Source organism: Anabas testudineus, chromosome 16 (assembly GCF_900324465.2).
Source record: "Anabas testudineus chromosome 16, fAnaTes1.2, whole genome shotgun sequence".
In the NCBI taxonomy this organism is placed as follows: Eukaryota; Metazoa; Chordata; class Actinopteri; order Anabantiformes; family Anabantidae; genus Anabas; species Anabas testudineus.
In genome coordinates, this window is record NC_046625.1 from 15,525,471 (window position 1) to 15,545,966 (window position 20,496).

General features: G+C 40.4%; 1 long non-coding RNA gene and 1 other non-coding gene across 2 annotated transcripts in view; one reads left to right on the forward strand and one right to left on the reverse strand.

Moving 5' to 3' along the window:
* LOC113171131 overlaps window positions 1–20,062 on the forward strand; it is an 86,252-nt gene extending 66,190 nt beyond the window's left edge. The window contains exons 4-5 of the long non-coding RNA XR_003299677.1: window positions 1,202–1,264; window positions 18,536–20,062. This is a non-coding gene — a long non-coding RNA (uncharacterized LOC113171131). The remainder of the gene's footprint in view (window positions 1–1,201; window positions 1,265–18,535) is intronic.
* Window positions 18,244–18,326, reverse strand: trnas-uga. Its single transcript has one exon. It is a non-coding gene; the product is annotated as a tRNA-Ser (tRNA).
* Window positions 20,063–20,496: the final 434 nt, after the last annotated feature.

Here is a 20,496-nt window from a genome sequence, read left to right on the forward strand (position 1 = left end):
AAATGACACCAGGATCACAAGTCGTGCTGATCTGATGGGAAGATGTTGGTGCTACTGCACAAGCAATGCATGCTCCTGCTGCAAGTGCCACTCAGTACAGGTTATGAAGTTAGGATACAAATAAAGGGTTTGAAATAGACAATAATAGTAATTTCATTTTGCACTTTCCAAATTCCTTGTACAATTTGTACTTAACTTTAAACAGTTTCCTTAAACACGTACTAAAGAGCTGAGTAGCAATATTTGTATTTTTTATTACCTATTAGCCAATAACCCTGACTAAATTTTGAGTATCCATTGTGCACATACTTGTTTATAATAGGGAAGCACTCAGATTTACTGTTGTCTAAGCTCACGGTGGTGCTAAAATGGAATAATATCTGCTTGTTTGCCACTGTATTCTACTGGGCCTCATTTTCACGGCTATAAAAGTCAGCCATGAATATATACATACTGTACATCTCTTTATAGATGGAGCCCTGTATACAAACACACACCACTATGCATCATTGCTTCCAATGAAGACAAACTGGTTTTATGTTTAGGGCCACCTTATAAGATTGTCCCCATTTGGGATGCAACAACAGCGCATGACAAATGCATTCATCCTGAGCTGCGGTGAGAGCTGTGCAGTCGTGCGTCGCTGACTGATATCTTTTCATGAGTGTATGAAAGCTGTACAGTATAGATTTTCACATGCAGCAGTAGAGGGATATAAATGTTTATTATTATTACTCTTTCAGTTTCCCATTCGCCATCTGCGTTTTTTGCCCACCGGTTCCAATTTGTGTTTAAAGAATGATGTCAATGAATGAGATATGATGGTCAAGAGGTGTTTTTGCTCTTTTCTGTGATGCCGGTTGGAATTAGATGCTTAGAGATACTGTGCTCTACTCAGGCACAGTGTTAGCAACATGTTAAGTTGCTGGGAATAGAGTGAGCAGAGGGGAGAAAGAAACTAAATGAGACACAAGTTGTCCTTAGATCCTTGTCATTCTTGATTCATTAAAGAACAACATGAGGTGTGAGATAAATGGTTAACTTGCATCAGGCTTTAATAAAAATCAAACAGTGCCATTTCATCTGCAGTTTCCTCTCCTGCATTATCAGTCCCCGCCATGCCATTTCTAAACCCTCTGGCTAGAAACAGTGTTCGTCTCAGTGGGCTTATTTTATTAATTCACTGTTTCCTCTGTTACAGGCCCCCTTCTCTGTAGTCCAAATTGTGAGAAGACCACCTCACAGGGATTTTCCCCTTCACCAGGTAACCACAAAGGAAGAAAAGAAGCACATTATCCACATGTACAACATACCCCCCCTCCACCCCAGCACACGCGCACACACAAGCTTTCTGTGTCATACAATGGTGACCACCAGCACAGCAGGAAACACACACGGACGCACACACACTGCATATTATCTTTATGAGGCGTTGTACACCAGTGACCACCAACACAGGGTCTCAGTGTTCTCTAATCCACACTCAGGCTGAAAAGACCACTCCGTGCAATGGAGGGATTACACTGTCAGATTAAAGGGAGTTTTAATTTGAGTCATTGTAAGAGGTTTCTTAAAGAGATTGTTTCTGTAAAATATAGTTAAATATGCTGCAGCCTATTACTGCACTTACTTCTGTGTGTCATTCTATTTTTCTCTGACTTAAGATGTATGTGGAGAAGCTTTTTAAGACTTTTATTATTATTATATAGTACTATTACCACAGCAAAAGGTTATTATTGGTGCATATATATATATCCCTTATACTCTGTATAAAGAGGGCCTATCAAAAAAGTATTCACCCCCTTGGATGTTTCATCCCTTTAATGACATTATAAATCAATCATGGTCATAGAAGTTGGTGACATAAAAATTCTGAAAAATACCTCACAAATGTCTAAGTGAAAACAGGTTTCTACAAAGTAATGTCAATTAAATAAAAATAAGGTGAAACCAGTGTTTTCATTAATGTTCACCCCCTTTAAAATGACTGACCTAATCCAACAGAGGTCCAGATATTTGGTGCTTATAGTCCCACAATTAGTGCAGTGAATGCATCTCAAGTGATTGCAGTATAAAGACACTTATGTCACTGGTTATTCGGTATCCTTGGCTACCATTACACCAAGAAGAGAAAAGAACACTCCCAGCAACTCAAAGAACAGGTCATTGAAAAGCAGATGTCAGGGGATGGATACAAAAAAGTCTCCAAAGCACTGAACATCCCCAGAGTTTAGTGAAATCCATCATCAAGAAATGAAAGGAACATGGCACATGTCTAAATCTGCCTAGAACAGGCCACTAACACACTGATGACTACTCTAAGTCATGAAGTTCATTGCAAAGTCTTGATACAGTTCTTTATAATACTATTACTACTATATCTTTATAATCATAATAATAGTCAGTGAAGTTAATACCTATACTGTACACAATTTTAGTGAAATCCAGCATCTCAATAGTTAACACCAAATGAAACACTTGCACAGATCACGCAAAGGGACACAAAGATCTGCTACACAAGCAGGACCAGAACAGCGCGAGGAAGATAAAAATGAAACGCAGCTTGGCTTTGAGAATATTTGCAGTAGAGTGACGAAAGCTTGATGACTGGATAGATGACTGGATGGAGGGAGGGAGTGGAAAGGGCAGCTGTTTACCATTCCTGAAGGCAACAATAAAAGCATGGATTTAAGCACGAACAGTGGTAAACAAATGTAGGCTCACAGAGCAGCATTATATTCTCCTTTAGTCGCCCTCTTCTTCTGGATCCCACCACACACCTTACATCACATTTACTTATTTGGGGTAGAAAATATAGCAGCTCTACACACATACAGATACATAAATGGAAGAATCGGATTGATCATATTTTGCACAAGGCCAGTGTGGTGCATTAGGATTTCATCTCCGTGATAAAAAGAATACAACAACCAAAACCTACAGCCTCAGTGGTCCTTGATCCATTTTACTTATTAAAATCACACAACTGAACCTGACCTTTAAAACTGGAATAGATTCCTCAAACTGCTGGTGCAGAATGTTAATGAATCGTTTGCATTAAAAATAAAAGTGAAAACTCATCAGAGAGATTTTACCTTTTTGTGTCTTATGCAAAATGTTTTGACTTCCATCACAGACATCAAATGGCAGCAGCTGTGTCCCTGTGCATTTGGCTCTGCTCCAGCCTCATTTTGTTCAAGTTGCTCCTGAATCTTACGTTCATTTCTGAATGCCAACCAAAACGTGGACAAGTTCACTTTGGAAATGTAGAAAGTTTTTTTTTTTTGTCTTCTGTTTGAAATAGAAACACTGTGTTTGTATGTAATTGCTCCTACAGTGATATATAGCCACCTCAATAAGCATTTTCCTTCCTGGGATGTTAAAACATTCCTGGGAGAGAAAACATGCCACGTTACTGCTCTTAGAAGCACACTCATGTAAAACTCCTCAGCAGGAACTGTCTAGTTATTTATTTATTTTTTTGACATCCCACTGACCTGTTTAATGGCCAAAACACTACACAGACATCTGAGGCCATAATGACCCATGAGGAAGGTAAAACCTATAATTAAAGCCTATAGTTCTTAAACATATGATAAACCCGGTGTTAGTAAACTGTGAACTGAACAAATATATAGCATGAGGGGCAAAATGGAACATCTTTTCTGACTACATTATCCTGTTTTCTTGCTGTAAAAATGTACATTTGAATCCAGCTGCTAAAAATGTAATGTTTTAAGCACTAAATTGGGACGTGCTTCAAAATCGGCAAATTGGGACATCCTAGTTGATATGGAGATGCTTTTGGCAAGGGAAATGGCACACCTCATGTATTATGCTAAAAAATACACATTTCAAAATACAAATTCTGATGCAGTAAGTAGGAAATTGGGGGTAAATTGGCACATTCTCCCAGCTTTACATTAATTGTGCTCGTGCTATTGTCAGGGCGAGGCGGGGTGACAGACAGATGGGTGAGGGCTGACACATGTTTTCGGAGGAGTTTAAAATTCAAATGCTCCTCATGTGTGAATACAGACACCTGGGGTAATCAACTAGCTATGTGCATGTGCTGTGAGTGGCATGCAAGGCTGCATTTACCCATAAGCCTCTCTGTCCCTGGCTGTCTTGTTGTCAGCATCTCTGCCTTGCTATCCGGCGTCAGGTATACTCTGTCATGTTTGCTGACTGATTAAGAATCATCTTGGTAGAAAAAGTAAACATATTGTTGTGACGGTTTTAGAAAATGAGGCTTAAATTATGGAGGCAAGGTATTTGTTTCAGTTTGGTATGGCTGATCGTGGCGCTATTAAAGATTCATTCAGTGGTAATACCCTCCCACTCATGCATCTCCAGCTCCCTTCCCCTCTCTCTCTCTCTCTCTCTCCGTGTAGTGCGCTCATTTTCTCAAAGATATCTCAGTCTCTTTGTGTCAGTTCATTTTATTGGCACAGGGTGTGATTCGCTGCCTCTGTCTCTCTTTGTTCGGTTTGTCTTCCCTTTCATTCCGTGTCTCCATCCCTCTCTTGCTCCCCTCTTCAAAAAAATCTGGCACGGAATCGAGACAGGAGAGCGCCTGCTGTTTTTTTCTGACACACTCTTCCTTTCCTAAATCAAAATCAACTGAGGTGAAATCAGGTTATTACCTTAGCCGCGTCTGTTCTCTCGCACATCCTTCTATTTTTGCTCAAGGTCTATGAAATTCTACACTTTGAAAAGCAGAGGGCAGCCAGGCAGTCAGTCAGACGAACGGGTGCTAGATGAATTTCAAAGGGGGATTGCTTTATAAATAAAGCAGAAAAAAAAGGAATAACGTGTTAGATTGACATCTGACGAGATATGTGTGCATATGTTGCACCTCAGTGTCCCTTCAAATTTTATGCTTCATGCCCCTCACTCACACACCCCCCACGGTCCCATCATGTGAGATGGTGTTGACTGTTTGGTCTGGTTTGTTGTGGTCAGATATTTGGGATTTTTTTTTTCCTTTCATCTGAGGAGAGAAATAAGCATCGACCACAATGTTTGTCTGTAAGTGATCTTAGAAAATATGAAGCTGCACACGGTCTGCAAATGAAACATAGCTACCATAGGGTAGAGACATGGATCAAGAGAGCGGGAGTATTTGGAGAAGTGAATCAGACGGGAATGAGGAGATAAACAAACCCCAATATCTGCAGATCACTTCTCCGAGAACGAGAGAGTGAGACGAGGAACGATGAAAGAGAGAGCAGCAAATTTGGGAAAAGGGTAGATAGATATCAAACTTCAAAACTCTGGTCTGAAGCGATAGATGGATGGATGGTGGATGGAACAGGACAAAAGAAGACACAATAAATAGGACGGGCTAAAGAGTTGAAGGAGAGTCGTCCAAAAAAAGCAAGGACAGTCAGTAAACAGCACGCCAAAGAGTCAGGCAGCCATAAATAATATCAGCTAAAGACAGATGATAAAGATGGAGGAATGGCTGTATCAGTGATGGATGATCAGTGATGACGATAGATGAATAAATGATTGGTGGAGAAGAGACGGAGGGTGAGTTGTAAACAAGTCTGGATAACCTCATAAAAGAGGCGAAACCACGGGGAGGAACGATGGATGGTGAGCTGTTATGCAAAAAGATAAAAGAAAGTCTGAAGAAAGTAACCTTTATGAGTAACCTTGAAGAAGAATAGAAAGGTGGCGGGAAACGTGAAGGATGATTTAGACATAATGAACGACGTAACGAGGCAACGTGGAAGTTAGGAGGGTGAGCGAAAGCATGAAGGTACCTGAGGCAGAATGAAGTATGACTTATGAAGAAATCAGATGTAGAAGGAAACCGGATTGAAATCTGCTGCTACTGGAATTAGATTAGGAAGTTTATTACCAAACTCTTCTCATATCTTTTTGATGCTCTCTCAATGTACATATAGGAATGATTTGGAGCTGCATGGCGGAGGCCAGAGAGTGTTTTTTTTGGCTGCTTGTGTTGCGGAATATATGAGGCTTGCGTGTGATGAGGTCAGACTCACACTTCCGTGCGTCCTCAGCCAGCTGGCTGCGACTCTGCAACATTATCGCGAAACACTTGAATGCTACGCAAATGAGCTCATGATCAAACTCCACCGTGTTTCCACGGAAAAAAACCTAATTAAAAGAAACCGCGACAGTTAGGATGTAAGATGTTTTAACACTAGATGTAGCATGCAGATAAATCACCTGTGCAGAAGCAGATTTTTTTTTTTTTTTTACTTTTATTTGACTATGACTTATTCATTGGAAAATATATTTAGCTTTGCATGCTATGGGGAAGTTCATTCCCAGTCCAAATATGTCTTTGAACTGAAGGAAACTGGAACACCTGGTTAAAAGCTGCACAAACATATGGAAAGAAGGAAAGAAAGAAAAAAAAAGAAGTTGACTGTTCAGGCTCAAACGTATAAGAGTTTTGCTTTGAGGGGACAGTGCTAACCACCGAGCCACTTTGAGTAATTCACTCACAGGACAGACGATGACAGTGGTGCTAACTGTGTTTTCCAGGTGCGGCTTCAAACCTTGTTATTGTAAAGTTACTTTTAGCCATTTAGATTCCAAGAACATGTTCCACTGCTCTGCTCGTGCACATACTCTATGATGTGGTTGTAACATATCTAGTCAGCCCAGTTTGAACTAAAGGCACATTCCACGCTTTTTAATTGCCGCCCCTCTTTTTTTGCTGAACAGGACTTGCTGTTACAGTAACACTTCTATGTAGCTCTGTTTGTAAAAGAGTTTGGGAATGTTTGTGTTACATATGTGATTTAAAACCTAAAGAAATCTCACTCTGGGACTGATGAATAAAATGAATTCACAACTTTTTTTTTTTTGCGGCGACCTCCATTCCTCAGCAGCGGGCGACCGAACAAGGCTCTGCTGTATGCAGTCGCAGCGGCCCATCCTCTCTCACCTGTGCAAATGACTGTGTGTGCAAACAGATTGGATCACACTTGTTTCATGTGGTTAGCCACTTCCCTGGCTGGGACATGGTCTACTCAGGAGAAATAGGTTACTTCCTGTTCAGGAACGATATGCCCAACTGTAACTTACTGTAATTCTTTCCAGGTGGCGGCTCGATTTTATCTCGTTAAAGAATGTACAGTGCTGAACAGGAAGTGTGTTCATTAATTTGGAGCCCATTAAACACTTTCTTCAAAATACACAAGCTGTATACGGTTTTAATTCTGACATATTATATGTTTTCTATTTAAAGGAATCTAAATATGCTAATTCTACCAGCTACATTAATTTGTAATATTACCAGATGGGGCACAATCAAACTGGGCGTGGTTCTTTGATTACATTTTACAGGGGAACCATTGAGAGCATCCTGAGCGGCTGCATCACTGCCTGGTTTGGGAACTGCACCGTTTCGGATCGCAAGGCCCTACAACGGATAGTGAGGACAGCTGAAAAGATCATTGGAGTCTCTCTCCCCTCCATCACGGACATTTACACCACACGCTGCATCCGCAAGGCTACCTGCATTGTGGACGACCCCACCCACCCCTCACACCCAATCTTCACACTTCTGCCATCAGGGAAGAGGTTCCGGAGCATTCGGGCCCTCACAACCAGACTTTTGAACAGTTTCTTCCCCCAAGCCATCAGGCTCCTCAACACACACACAACAAACTGAACTGAGCACACACACTCGCTAGATTCGACATGTTTCCATCCTTCAGTTGTAAATTGTATTCATTTCCGCTACTGGTCGCTGCTGTTTTGTGTTTTGTGTTCTGTTTTTGCACTGTCTTCTGACGTCTGTCTGCTGATTTAATTTAGCAATTCAGTATTAAAGCAAACCAGAATATATGCAGTGCTATATACATGTCAGTACTGCTTTAGGTGTGCCTTTGTTTATATAGGGTGGTGTAGTGGTGCAGTGGATCACCTCAAAGCAGGGGTTGAACTTAAACTTTGTTGAACTTTGCATGCTGACTCCATGGTTGGTTTCCTCCCAAATTTCAAAGTCGAAATTCTAAATTGCACACACAGTAGGTTCGATTGTAAAGGGTTGTCTCTTTCTGCGTGCCAGCCTGGACCAGCCTTGATCTCCTCAGCTCTCAACTACCCTATAGACTTAAGGATGGATGAATGTAATGATCCTTTTTGACACATTTAGAAGCATGTATTTCTCCTTCTGAGGACCCAAAGTTAGCTCTATGTGTGCATGTACAGTGCACAATGAGTATAGATGCTGCTTTGCGTTAGTTAGGTTACATAAGAGATTCATTCAGCAGGAGATGTCAGTGAATACATCTCCTGCTCTTCTCTTCTGTTTATCAGACTGATCATCTTGGAGATCATATGAGAAAAGACACTATTTTTTAATTGGTTTATATCCTATCTGTGAAATAAACACGTACTTACTTATCCCTCTGTCACCCAATTTGACGTCTTTTTTAATGAACGATATTGCAAACGCAGGCGAAATCCCGAACGCTACCAATGGCATCTAATTTCCATGACAGCTTACTTTCAGGGGCTGATTCGTCCCGATCTCCTACAGCGAGACTCGTGTTGCATGTTCTGTTAGGCGAGCTACAAATACACAAATAGGGAGGTTTGAAAAGTACGCTCAAGTATTTTGACAACAATGCATTAATAATACACAGATAAATCAATATTTAGTACGTGGTTAAATAATAAAAGTGGTATCAACATTTTAAATGGAGGAGTTAGTAAGATCATAAAAACTAAATGAGCTTGACCTACAAGAATATATGATAAGTGTTAGTGCTTTTAGATCGATCGTTTAGAACTGGTTTGTGTAAGTGGCACTACAAGGTCATGTCAAACACTGCTCTAATTTCCTGAGCTTGACCCTGTGTGTGTTTGATGTGTGTGTGTGTGTGTGTGTGTGTGTGTACACAATACATGTGATAAAGAAGCATTCCTGCCGTAGTGGAGGCATGTCCTGGCTAATGCGGAGGCCATAAGACAGAGGCAGTTAAGTTTCCATGACCTCAAATCCATGGTGTTCTAACATTCACACACACTCACACTTGTGCAGTGCACACACACATTATATTCTTTCCTCCTGTTACTTCTCTTTCTCCCATTCCTACTGTCTTTCATCCCTTTTTGTGTCGTTGCTGTCTCCCCTCTCTGAATTGCAACATTTTGTCAATTACCATTTAGTTCACCGTTAATCCACAGAGGGAAAGCGCACTGTGTTCTGTAATACCACAGGAGTTCTGTCATCTTCAGAACAATTATGTCAATTAGCTGACATTTAAATGGTTTCCATAGAGGAGCACCTTGGCTAATAACAGTCCAATGAAGTGACAAGCAGCCAATTAATCTCACTCTAATTGCTCAGGAGGTGCAGTCAATCAGTCATAATCTCCCTCCCTCTCCCTGCATCTGTCTCTCTCTGTCTGTTTTCGCTCTTGTTTTCAGCACACACTCCGCGCTCAGTGGCCTGACTCACCACCTGTCAATCAGATATAAACTCACCCTTCCACCCCTCCAGAGATGGAGAAGCATTTCGGCTTGTTGACATCATGGCCATACAGCGAATCAGCATATTTGACTTCTAACATAACACAGGGAAAAGAAGAGAGAAGAAAAAAACAGGACTTTTCGCCTTGAAAATCACTTCATAGTGAGGAACTGATCAGACAGGCAGAAAAAGAGAGCGCGGCATGGGAATAAGGGGGGAAATAAAAGAACTGGATAAAAACTTTATAGGGATTTGTTTACTTCTCAGGTTTTTCCAAGTAACGGGATTTGTTTACATAAAAGTCAACAGCGATCCATACATGTGAACATGCACTCTATTGCCTTTCATTTAAAATCCACGCTTTCAGCTCAGATCAAGCATCGGCTCACCGCTCCAGTCCATATGCTATGCCGTGATGAAGGCTTGTTGGATCTTAGAGCCGGTCTTTTGAACACTTCACATGCTCAAATGTTATGATATGTGTCATGTGATATTTACAGGTTGTGCAGCTTTCTGCTCCTGGCAATGGACTCTTGCAAACGTGTGCTGGGAAAGCACATGCTGTAAAGTTCAGCACCTGGCTGAGCACCAAACATACAAAAACTCAATCGAAAGCTAATCCATTTGCCATCAGTTCCCACCGTTAACATGTTTTTCTTTTGCGAGTTGAGTGACCTTCACATTCTCTGACCTTCAATCATAGTTGATTAATCATACAGTAGACGAAACCCAACCTAGGAAGTTTCCTGTGACAGAAGGAGAGTCGTGTAGAAAGAAATGGCAAAGAACTATGCGAGTCAACTTCAAGAAGCAGTTTCTCAGCTCTTAGAGAAAGTAGGGTGTTATGGATGCTGTCCAACGTGTTTCACTCCATATATTGTTAATATATCAACTCTGGCTATGATAACAGTTTTACCAGAACTAAATTTACCACTGAACATATTTAAAACAGAGTGTTAGTTTGGATGTTTGTGTTCCTGTTTCAGTCTTATTTATACCAATGTGTTCATTGGCAAGTATTACTCATTAAATGTGTTGTTTCTTAGAGGTCACATATGTAAAATTATAGGGATGCACTTTTAATTCTCACTTCCTGAATTCTTGTTTTTTTCCCCCCCAATAGTGACTGATGTCTTAGTCACAGGCGTCCCAGACTGTTATCATACAATTAATAAATTACTGCATCTAATGTGCTATATATAATTGTATATAATGTGGTACCATTTCACACCAATTTGATTTGAATGGCAATGTTTGTTTGAAGTGTATATAGGATGGAAGTGCTTTCTAAAAATACATTTTCAAAACAATTCTCTACACACATCCACACATTTCTGAAGACAACCATTATCACCATCTAAAACCCAGCTGATACCTTCCATTAAGATACCTCCTTAAATCCAAAATGTCTACCATGTCCAAAAACAGTTTAATTTTAGTTAGATCCCAGAGAGAGAAACAACATGCCACATGAATTGAGATACAGCGTCATGAGTGTGTGCTATGCGCCTTATGTGGCACCATCACACCCCATGATGTGAAATATTGTTTGAAAATATTGTTTTCCCTCAGTGATGTTTAATTGTTCCTCCACCGATCTGCTTGTTCCTTTTTTCATTTCTGGTTCCCACCACTAATTAGGAATGGGATTTAACTGCAGATGACTTTAGCGCGGGATCAGAACACACCCAGCCATTATAAAGAACCCAGGGACCCATAATGTGGCGTGGGCTTGGCCACTAAAACCATGGGGTGGAGAGACGGGAGGGGAGGGGAGAGTTGGTAACTGTTTCACTCAGTTGCTTTTCGAATTGTTGTCTGTGGCCTTTGTCGCCTTCGGCCCGTCGTGAGAAGTTTCTCTCCTCCCATTTTGAGATTGTTTTCAGTTTGTTTCTGCTGCTCTCTTTCTTTTCCTCAACGTCTCTCTTCTTTTCTGTTTTTGTCCCCCAGTCTCACCTCCTTCTTTACCCTTCATCATCTCTATCTCTCTCTCCCCGTCTCACTCTCTCTCTCTCTCTCTCGCCACAATAAGACCTAATATGAACTTTTGACAGGAGCTGGGGATCTTTGTTTTATTGCCAGTGTTACTGAGAATGCCCTCATAAATCTAATGCTGTAATGCCTTTGAAACGCCTTCTAGGCCTCACAATCAAACACACACACATACAAACACACACACACACACACACACACACACACACACACACAAACACACACAATCTCTTTCTCACTTTCTCCCACTTTCTCTCACTTTGCTTCACGTACAGCCGAACACATGCGCAATCGCACGCACAGATGTGATGTGTGAGAATGAGGTCTTTGAGGTTGTTTGTGCTCGCATCAGACACAGCAGCTCTAGTGTTTGTTTGCAATTTCCACTGGCTCCCATCCACTCCACCAAAACCCATGGGAATTTGTGGATCAGCATCTTCTCAAAAAGCTCTTGGGCGTCAGAGTGTATAACTGAAGCGCACAAAGAGTGCAATGAGTGCAATAAAGTCATTATTTTTATTTTTTATGTGGTACAGCTGATGCATTCTGTAGACCATAGTTAACAGTGAAGCGTGACAGGGGAAAAATGAAGAGTAAGACAAGTGGTGAACATTATTTAGGAAGCAGAAAATAACCAGATCATACAGCTGCTGGAAAAATCTCAATGTATTACTTTTATTTTTGTGAACCTTTTTTTTTCTTTTTTATATATGCATGAAAATTTTCTTGTGTTTGTTTTCGTTGTTAATCCATGCAAGCAGATAAGTAAACAATATAATATAATAAGACAGTATGATTAATTTAGCAGGAAAGGTGATAACATACATTAAGTAAGGTTCTGTGTTTTCATGCCAGGCATTTAATCAACCTAAATACTAAAAATAAAACTTGTGCTGTGAAACGCTGTGAGCTATAGTTATATGTAATTGCTGTTCCTGTTCTATATCAGTTCAGGTCCCAAGATGATATTCACAATATTGTCTATAGGGATTATTTGTATCGAGCATAATGTATGAAGCTACAGTATGTAAATACATTATTAGGTTGTTTTCACACAGTTGGTTTGTGCATGTGCGATATGCCAGGACATATACCGTAGCAAGGAATTTCATGGTTTTCTGCATTAATTTGTCATAAAATCATACAACTCGACTATAATTTGCCTAAAGTAAGAACACAAATTCAACGGTCATTATTCAAAGTTCAGATTTTTGTTTGTGTTATTGTTTTAGGCACATTATATTTGTTAATATTCTCTTTGTAGATGAAGATCAGATCACATTTTATGACAAATGAATGCAGAAAACTATGAAATTCACTTACTTTTTTCTTGCCGCTGTAGTAGAAGCCAAAGCGCACCATTGTCTGCACACCACACTGTACCTCGCTGAAATGTGATCAATATATTTTAGACAGAAACAGCAGCACCATGACACGATTGCTTTTAACAGAAGGTCAGTGTTGTCACTCAGCCTGCTCATGGACTCTTACTTACTACAGTGCTGGACTAGACTGGGAAACACTGCTAATAAACGAATATATTAGAGGGTCCCTTGAATACAAATACAAAAAATACATTTTTTCATTGTCAGCAAAGTTCAAGATCCCGGTAGTATTGTACACAAACAAGATTAATACAGTTTAGTCTGTTGAGTCTAACCAATCCACTTTATAATCCTGCACTCCATGTGTCATTCATAATCTGGAAGCGCGGTTCTGGAGGTGTGTGTGTGTGTGTGTGTGTGTGTGTGTGTGTGTTCGTAACCTGTGAATAACACATGCAGGTTAGCACAGTTACTGTTTCGTGTAGGTGTGGCAGAGTAAAAGTCAATGGATGATCGAGAGTGACTCAGAGGAGAAAGGCTACATTCTTTCTATGCTGTCTATCACAGCTTACAATACCTGTCTGTCTTTGCACATGTCTCTATTTCAATCTGTCTTTCCTCCCCCCCCCCCCCCCCCCTTATTGTCTGTGTCTCCATCTCTCTCTGAATTGGTGGTCCTACAGATGATTACATGAATAATTTACAGCATGTAAATCCTCAGCAGCTGCTCTGCTGCTTGCTGTTTTGCCCTCCTTGTTCGCCTCCTTTTCCTCTTTCAGGTTAACACGGGAGGATGTTTTTCAACCTTGTCACCTCTTCTCGCTCTATCTTCCTGTCTCTGTGCCTGGGGTTAATCTCTCTCTCTCTCTCTCTCTCTCTCTCTCTCTCTCTCTCTCTCTTTCTCTCTCTGTCTGTCTGTCTCTTTCTCTCTAATTACAGAGCTCTCAGTTGCAGCCCTGTGTCTTCCCATGGGTTTCTATGTCCTTATGTAAGGACTAGCTGAATGGCATTTTTTTCTTATAATGATGGGAATTTTGACCCACAAGTCCACAGTCACTTGTTTGTGTGGAAGTGTCTCTTTCGCACTGTATAGCTGGCACACACAGCTCCTATATGATTTCAGACACTTACCATTAAGACATTTGTACTGAACTCACTTTCAGGGAGTTCCTGATGTAGAGTTTTTTGTTTTTTTTTTTGTCTTCTTTTCTTTGGTTCCCCTCAATCAAATCCCTAAGTTGGACTGCAAGCATATTTTCTGCATGTACGTATGAACTAATTCCATGTTGAAAAGAAAGACGCACAATAAAATCTATCAAAAAATAGCATGAGGCTAATTCAAAGAAAAAAAAAAAAGTGAGCCCGCGAAAGGGAAGCATTACCTTTGGCTCTGCTAAATCATGTCTTTTTCCCCATTCAGTTCCCATTGTTCGAAGCCAGAGCCGATCTTTCCAATATTACCACTAATCTAACTTCAAAGGGTTGCAGTCACGTTAAAGCACTTTTTAATTGTGATAAGGAATATGCTTTCATGCTTAAACCCTTCTCTGCTGTTCATCTGAACAGAACCCATAAATATTGAGGCCTTTTTTTTTTTTCTTCATTGGCAATTAAAATTAGAATTGGTCACATTTTTCACTGTCAGCCATTTCCTTTTGCGCACAAAGATGTGTGTGGGCCCCCCCACATGTACACACACACACACACACATATATACAGACATATGTAGATCGGTCACTCCCACTTAACTTATACATTGCCAAGTTGAACACCATATAAAATGTTTTTTGCAAAGTTAATAATACTTTGTGTGATGTCCTTTGGACATAAATACAAAATTAAAAGCTTTCACAGGCTTTGCTAAGCTCTGCTTGTCCGACAGGGCTGATGATTCACCTTAGGCTTCCCTGTTTTTCTTATGACCCATGCAGGTTGCTCGGCATTTTCCAGAGATAGCACAAAAAGATGATTCTTGAGTGAATCACTTGCACTCTAGTTCTTTTGACACAGAACAATCTTGGGACTTTGATACACACACAATATTTTGAGACATCAAAGACAAGTGAGAGCCAAGTGTTCTCCTGGTCCTGCAGCCTTTCAAAAATAAATAGTCTGGAGAAATAACTCATACTGTCATCCGCTCTGAACAAGTGTGTATATGCTGTGCAGCTTTGTTCATGCACTTATCTTCACACTACAGTCAGTTATGACATGAGAGGCATGTTTAAAAGAGACCATTAGGACCTTATTCTATATGTCATTTATACACTAATCGCCATTTGAGTGTCGTAAAATGAGCGAGGGTCAGTGGTACACCCCTTGCGGTTCATCAGTTCGCAAAGACAGAAAATCTTACACTGACATACAGTGTTAGTGACACTGCCGGCGGATTGACAGCTCTACACTTCACTGCAGCAGCTCTCAAATCTCACCGCGGCGCAGCTTTAGACTGCAGTCAGTCAGCATTTTAGACATCCAGCAAATGGTGCAAAGTGAGTTTCTCGCTGACAAGTCTTGGAGTGGGATATGTTTCTAAGTTTGGAGAGTAAACTATTAGTGACGGTGAAGGAATAAAAGCAGCTTGACTTCAGTTCGTTCCCCTTCACCTGAACTCACTGCAGCGTGCCTTTAAGACTGCAGTCAGGCTGACTCTTGAGTCTCAGCTGACACGGCTGGCTTGCCTCACTGCTTGTTTAGCAGTCTGAGCCAGGCGTACAGTGTGCATGCATGTCTGTGCTTGTGTTTCTGCAGGATTTTTATGTGTTTGCATGAATGCATGAGTGTGTCTGTGTGTGTGTGTGTTCCCATATGTGCCTGCGTGACCTGATTGTGTGTCTACACTATACATACATCCTCATGTGCAGTGAGCGTGGGCTGTAAACCTTGGTAGGGTGATTTTGTTTTGTTTTTTTTTGTTTTTTTTAGGGTTGTGCGCCATGGCCTCATTACCCAGGTGTTTACCCCCAACCACAGGAAGTGCTTGTCAGTGACGACTGTCTGCTGGCAAACATTGCCTGAGGGAAAGAAAGACAGACAGGGAGGAAGAGAGGGAGGGAGGGAGATGGGGGAATCACAGGAAGACGGCATCTATCTATCTATCTATCTATCTATCTATCTATCTATCTATCTATCTATCTATCTATCTATCTATCCATCTATCTATCTATCTATGTTTATGTGGATCTGTGTGGTTGTGCCAGTCAAACCCTCACTGGCAGGTTATTGGGTTCCTCCACTCCTTCACCAGTGGAGAGAGGGAGGTAGGAGACAAGAGGAGAGGAGACATACAAGCTGTTGACGGGGATTTATGAGCTGATAGTGTCAGACTGCAAGCACAACAACAATCTCCCTGTCTCTGCTTGTCTGCTCATGGAAAGAAGGACAGAGACTGACAGAAGGAATGGAAAGGGGGGGGGGGGGGTGGAGAGAGAGAGAGTGAGGCAGCAAAATGAGTTGACAATGAAAGAGCAAGAACAAGGGAATGAAAAAAAAAACAAGGAGGTAGATGAAGACAGTAAGTGAGCGAGGGGGGAGAGGCAGGATAGGGACGTGATTTAATTTGTTTAGGGGTTTTTTTTCACTCTCCTCTCACAATGCCTCTCTTTTCTCCACTGCCCCTCTTTTTTTCTTCTGCTTCCACCTCGTCTTTGTCTGAGTTGACTGGGTTGTTGTATTAATTGGTGACTCATTTTGTTTTTGCTTGTTTGGAGAAATGAGTGCGAAACTATGTGTTCATCTTTTTAAGGTCTCACGTGGCCGTGGACATGATGACAAGTATTGTACAGAGATGACCAGGCAGACATATTGTTGTGTACCCTGTTAAAACCTTTTGTAAAAAACTGAGGATCATGCATTTGATAAGATTTTGAGGCTGAGTGTGTGTGTGTGTGTGTGTGTGTGTGTGTGTGTGTGTGTGTCTGTGTGTGTGTGTGTGTGTGTGTGTCTGTGTGTGTGTGTGTGTGTGTGTGTCTGTGTGTGTGTGTGTTGAAATTTGTCATGGTGAGTCATGAGTGGCGAATTCACTGTTGGATGACACACAGTGACATAATTGGAGCGACAGACATTTGAGATATACAGTCTGGTGGGTAATTGTGTTTAATCGCTGTCCCAAACAAAAAAAATTACAATATGTCGTCTACATATAAAGTTTAATTACTTCTACACTTTAATACTTATACTAACGTTTTCATTTCAACTGTAGTTGGAGTTTAGAGACAGTGACACCATTTTGGATATTGTGTAATATTGTGTAATTGTGCCTAAAATACTCTCCCCTGTTAAATGTTGTGATTGCCATAATAATGGTGATCCAGATGTGAAGTCTGTCAGACTGACATGTTGGCAGACAGACAGCCTGACAGTGCAAAGCACACATACCCCCGGGGGACAATATAGACAACTAGTGCTTTATATGTCAGTTCTTGTTTAATGATATAGTATTAAAGAGTGCTGATTTATGATGCCTGTTTCATTTTGCATAGACACTCAGACTTGGGCTTCAGCTTCTACTTTAAAAAAAGGCTGAAGAAAGATCTGATGTGGAGTTTCCCAGAATAGAAAATGTCCTAATGTATTTCCTCAGTTCTGTCTATTGATAATGGCCTTTGGAGCAATGGGAATAAATCTGTAATAACCTTTAAAGCAGTAAAGTCAAGGGTCTGAGGTCAACTAGAGTTTTCTAGTTTTCTATCTAATATGTTAGAGACTGTCAATATGTCTTTATTGTTTTGCCTTTGACTAGAGAGTAAACTGACTGCAAGTGAAAGATCAGAACACACACCAGAGACACAGTACACTGACATGTAGCAAAGATCTTGTGCAATCGTACCCTCTATTATTCGCTGTGTGCATGTCCTTTGCTTACGGTCTATATTCATATTAGACGTTACTTCTAGGCAGGCAAATATGGCTAAGGCACACGCGAAAACCTCCAATTACACAAGGAAGATTTGAGGCGCACTGTACATGTGTTAAAATGTGTTATCCAAAATCGACCAAAGTGTATCGAAGTGTAGTTTTTTGTTTTCCCAACAGGGGCGCTATAACCAACACTGTACTGCCACTACTCTGATTGGTCCTGTGTGCAGAAGAACATTTTTCTCTGTAAGCTAAATATGAGTGGCAGGCAGTGAGAACCAGCTTTGCAAACTCATACATGCTCACAATGCACTCCTCTTACATAGCCATTTTCGAAACCGGCAAAGTCATCTGACTTGACTGGGACTATGTTTTTTTTTTTTATAATAATAATTATAAATACTTTATTGATCCCCTTGGGGAAATTGCGGTTGGACAGCTGCCAGACTGTACATATCGGTGCTACTACATGGCCATGTCATGGTCCATGGCCTGTCAAAGACACCTCGGCAAGTAGCCAGGAGGAACAGGGAATCAAACCACTCACCCTGTGGTTCTTAGATGACTGCTGTACCACCTGGGCTGCTGCCGCCCTTAAAACATCGCTGTGAGCAGGGTTTGCACTTGCGTAGGGAGACCCCCATTGGATTTCAAGTCCAACGCCTTAACCACTCGGCCGTCACAGCTGTCCTACAATCCTCAACACTGCTCCTCGTTTGCTAACTAAAGCTAAGAAAGAAAGACGTACCGTATAACAGCATAGTGGGCCACCACCACACACTCATCAGCAGTGAAATCCGATAATTACATCAGTTTCTGCTACTGTTTGCATTGTACTACAAATGTCTATGTTTACATTTAACATGTATTGTTCTTTCTATGTGTATTATTCCAGAAGTGCAAAGAGACACAAGAGAAAGGTGAAGATAAAGAAGAGAACATGATGGAAAAAAAAAACAACACAGGAGAGAAAACATTAATCTTAATGAGTATGTTCAAGGCTGTTTAGTTAAATTATGTGTACACTATAATTGCATTATAAAAGGTAACATCTAAGTGTCAAACATTACAGTTTCTCTGACTGCAACTCAAGTGTAACTTTTAGTATATTAACAACATCTGGTGGCACTGGTGTTTAAATTAGAATGATTGAATATGTCTATATGGGATCTTAAATTATACTGTAAAAGTGTTAGTATGTGTGTGACAGTTATGACCGTTCTTTCCCCACTGTGCTGTTGATGTCTGTAAAATAAACGAGATTGTACCAAATTATGTAATATTGACAAATTACCATATAGAATGTGTTTTAACATTGCTGTTAATTTGTTGTCTACATTTCCATCCACAACATGGTACATGTTGTTCTTTACAGAGTATAGCTTCTCCATAATGTATACTGTCTCATGTTCCAGAGCTAAAAGCATGTATCTAAGGTTTTGCATTGTTAGCCTTGTGGACCTTTTTCATGTGCAATATGTGCATAGTATATGTTGAAATAATGACAACAATTTAGTCATAAGGGAACCAAGGCAGCATTAAGGACATGTCTTCATACAATATGTAAAGCCATGGAGAAATGTGCCCAAACTATAATGCTATCCTGTGACAATATATGTGCTGCAATTCCACTTTTACCATTGCAACACAGATTATTAATGAATGTTGTATTGTTCTGTAGAAAATCTAGGCCATTTAATGCTATATAAAGACCATTAATGGTTACTCAACAGACCAATGAAAACACGAGTCCTGACTTTGGCAACATTTTTTCATAGATACAATGTTTAAGTCATAAAGTAAATGGTTTCTTAGGCTTCCTTTTAGAACATGTTTATAGTTACATCCTTCATTTTCAGGTTCGGTTTACCCTGTAATGACAGAAGCAACCTTTTTAAGATGAAAAGCAACTTTAGATTCGTTCTGGCAGCAGTATGCATTTCCACGAGAAAGTAGTTTGCAATGTAAGACAGTGTAGGGCATTCAAATCACCAGATCTGGTCTAAGCCTATCACACCCTCACAAAGTTTAGTTTCGAGGGCCCCATGTCTGCTATCTTTTTCTGTGGTTACTGACACCAGCTATAGTGGTCAGACGAGGACACCCTATTTTTTCCATGAACAGTTTATCACACTTCCTCTCCCTCTACCCTGGGCCCCCTCTTAGTCTACCAGACAGGAAAATCAAACACTTTAGAACACACCATTACAGTGCAAATGGTATATTGCACCATGCACAGTGCTGATGATATATTACCTAAAAGTGACTGAGGTCGGAGTTGAGTTTTCCTTTAACAACCCTCACAAGTGAGCATAAATATTTGAATTACACATTGTGTTGATTGAAAGTGAGTCAAAATGATCCTGTGCATGAAATTGAATGGTAGGTAAAATGATTTTACTTGAATGTCTGTGAATGCCATTTAGTCGGAACTGAATGGAGTTGAATTTCATTATATAAAGTATTTAATAAATCATTTGTGATTCACAGAGATTCATTTGACGTGCCAGGTAAAATGACTTCATTATTTTCTTGGCCAGTTTGTCATACTTTCTGTCAGTCTGGCCCGACTTCACACTCATTCTATCAGACATAGAGAAACAGATTTCCTAAGAGGGAATAAAGCTGCGTTCAGCTCTGTCCAACATATGGCCTTATTCCTGCAAGCTGCTCTCTGGATCACGAATCATGCTTGAAACATAGAATCACAGAAAAAAAACAAAAAAAAAACATTTATTTTCTCAATGAATAAAAAGAGAGTGCAAATAACTTTTCTGCTAAAATAGAAGCATCACTGTTTCTCCGAATCCTCTACAAATATAAACACATTTAAACTATTTTCATCAACAGATATTA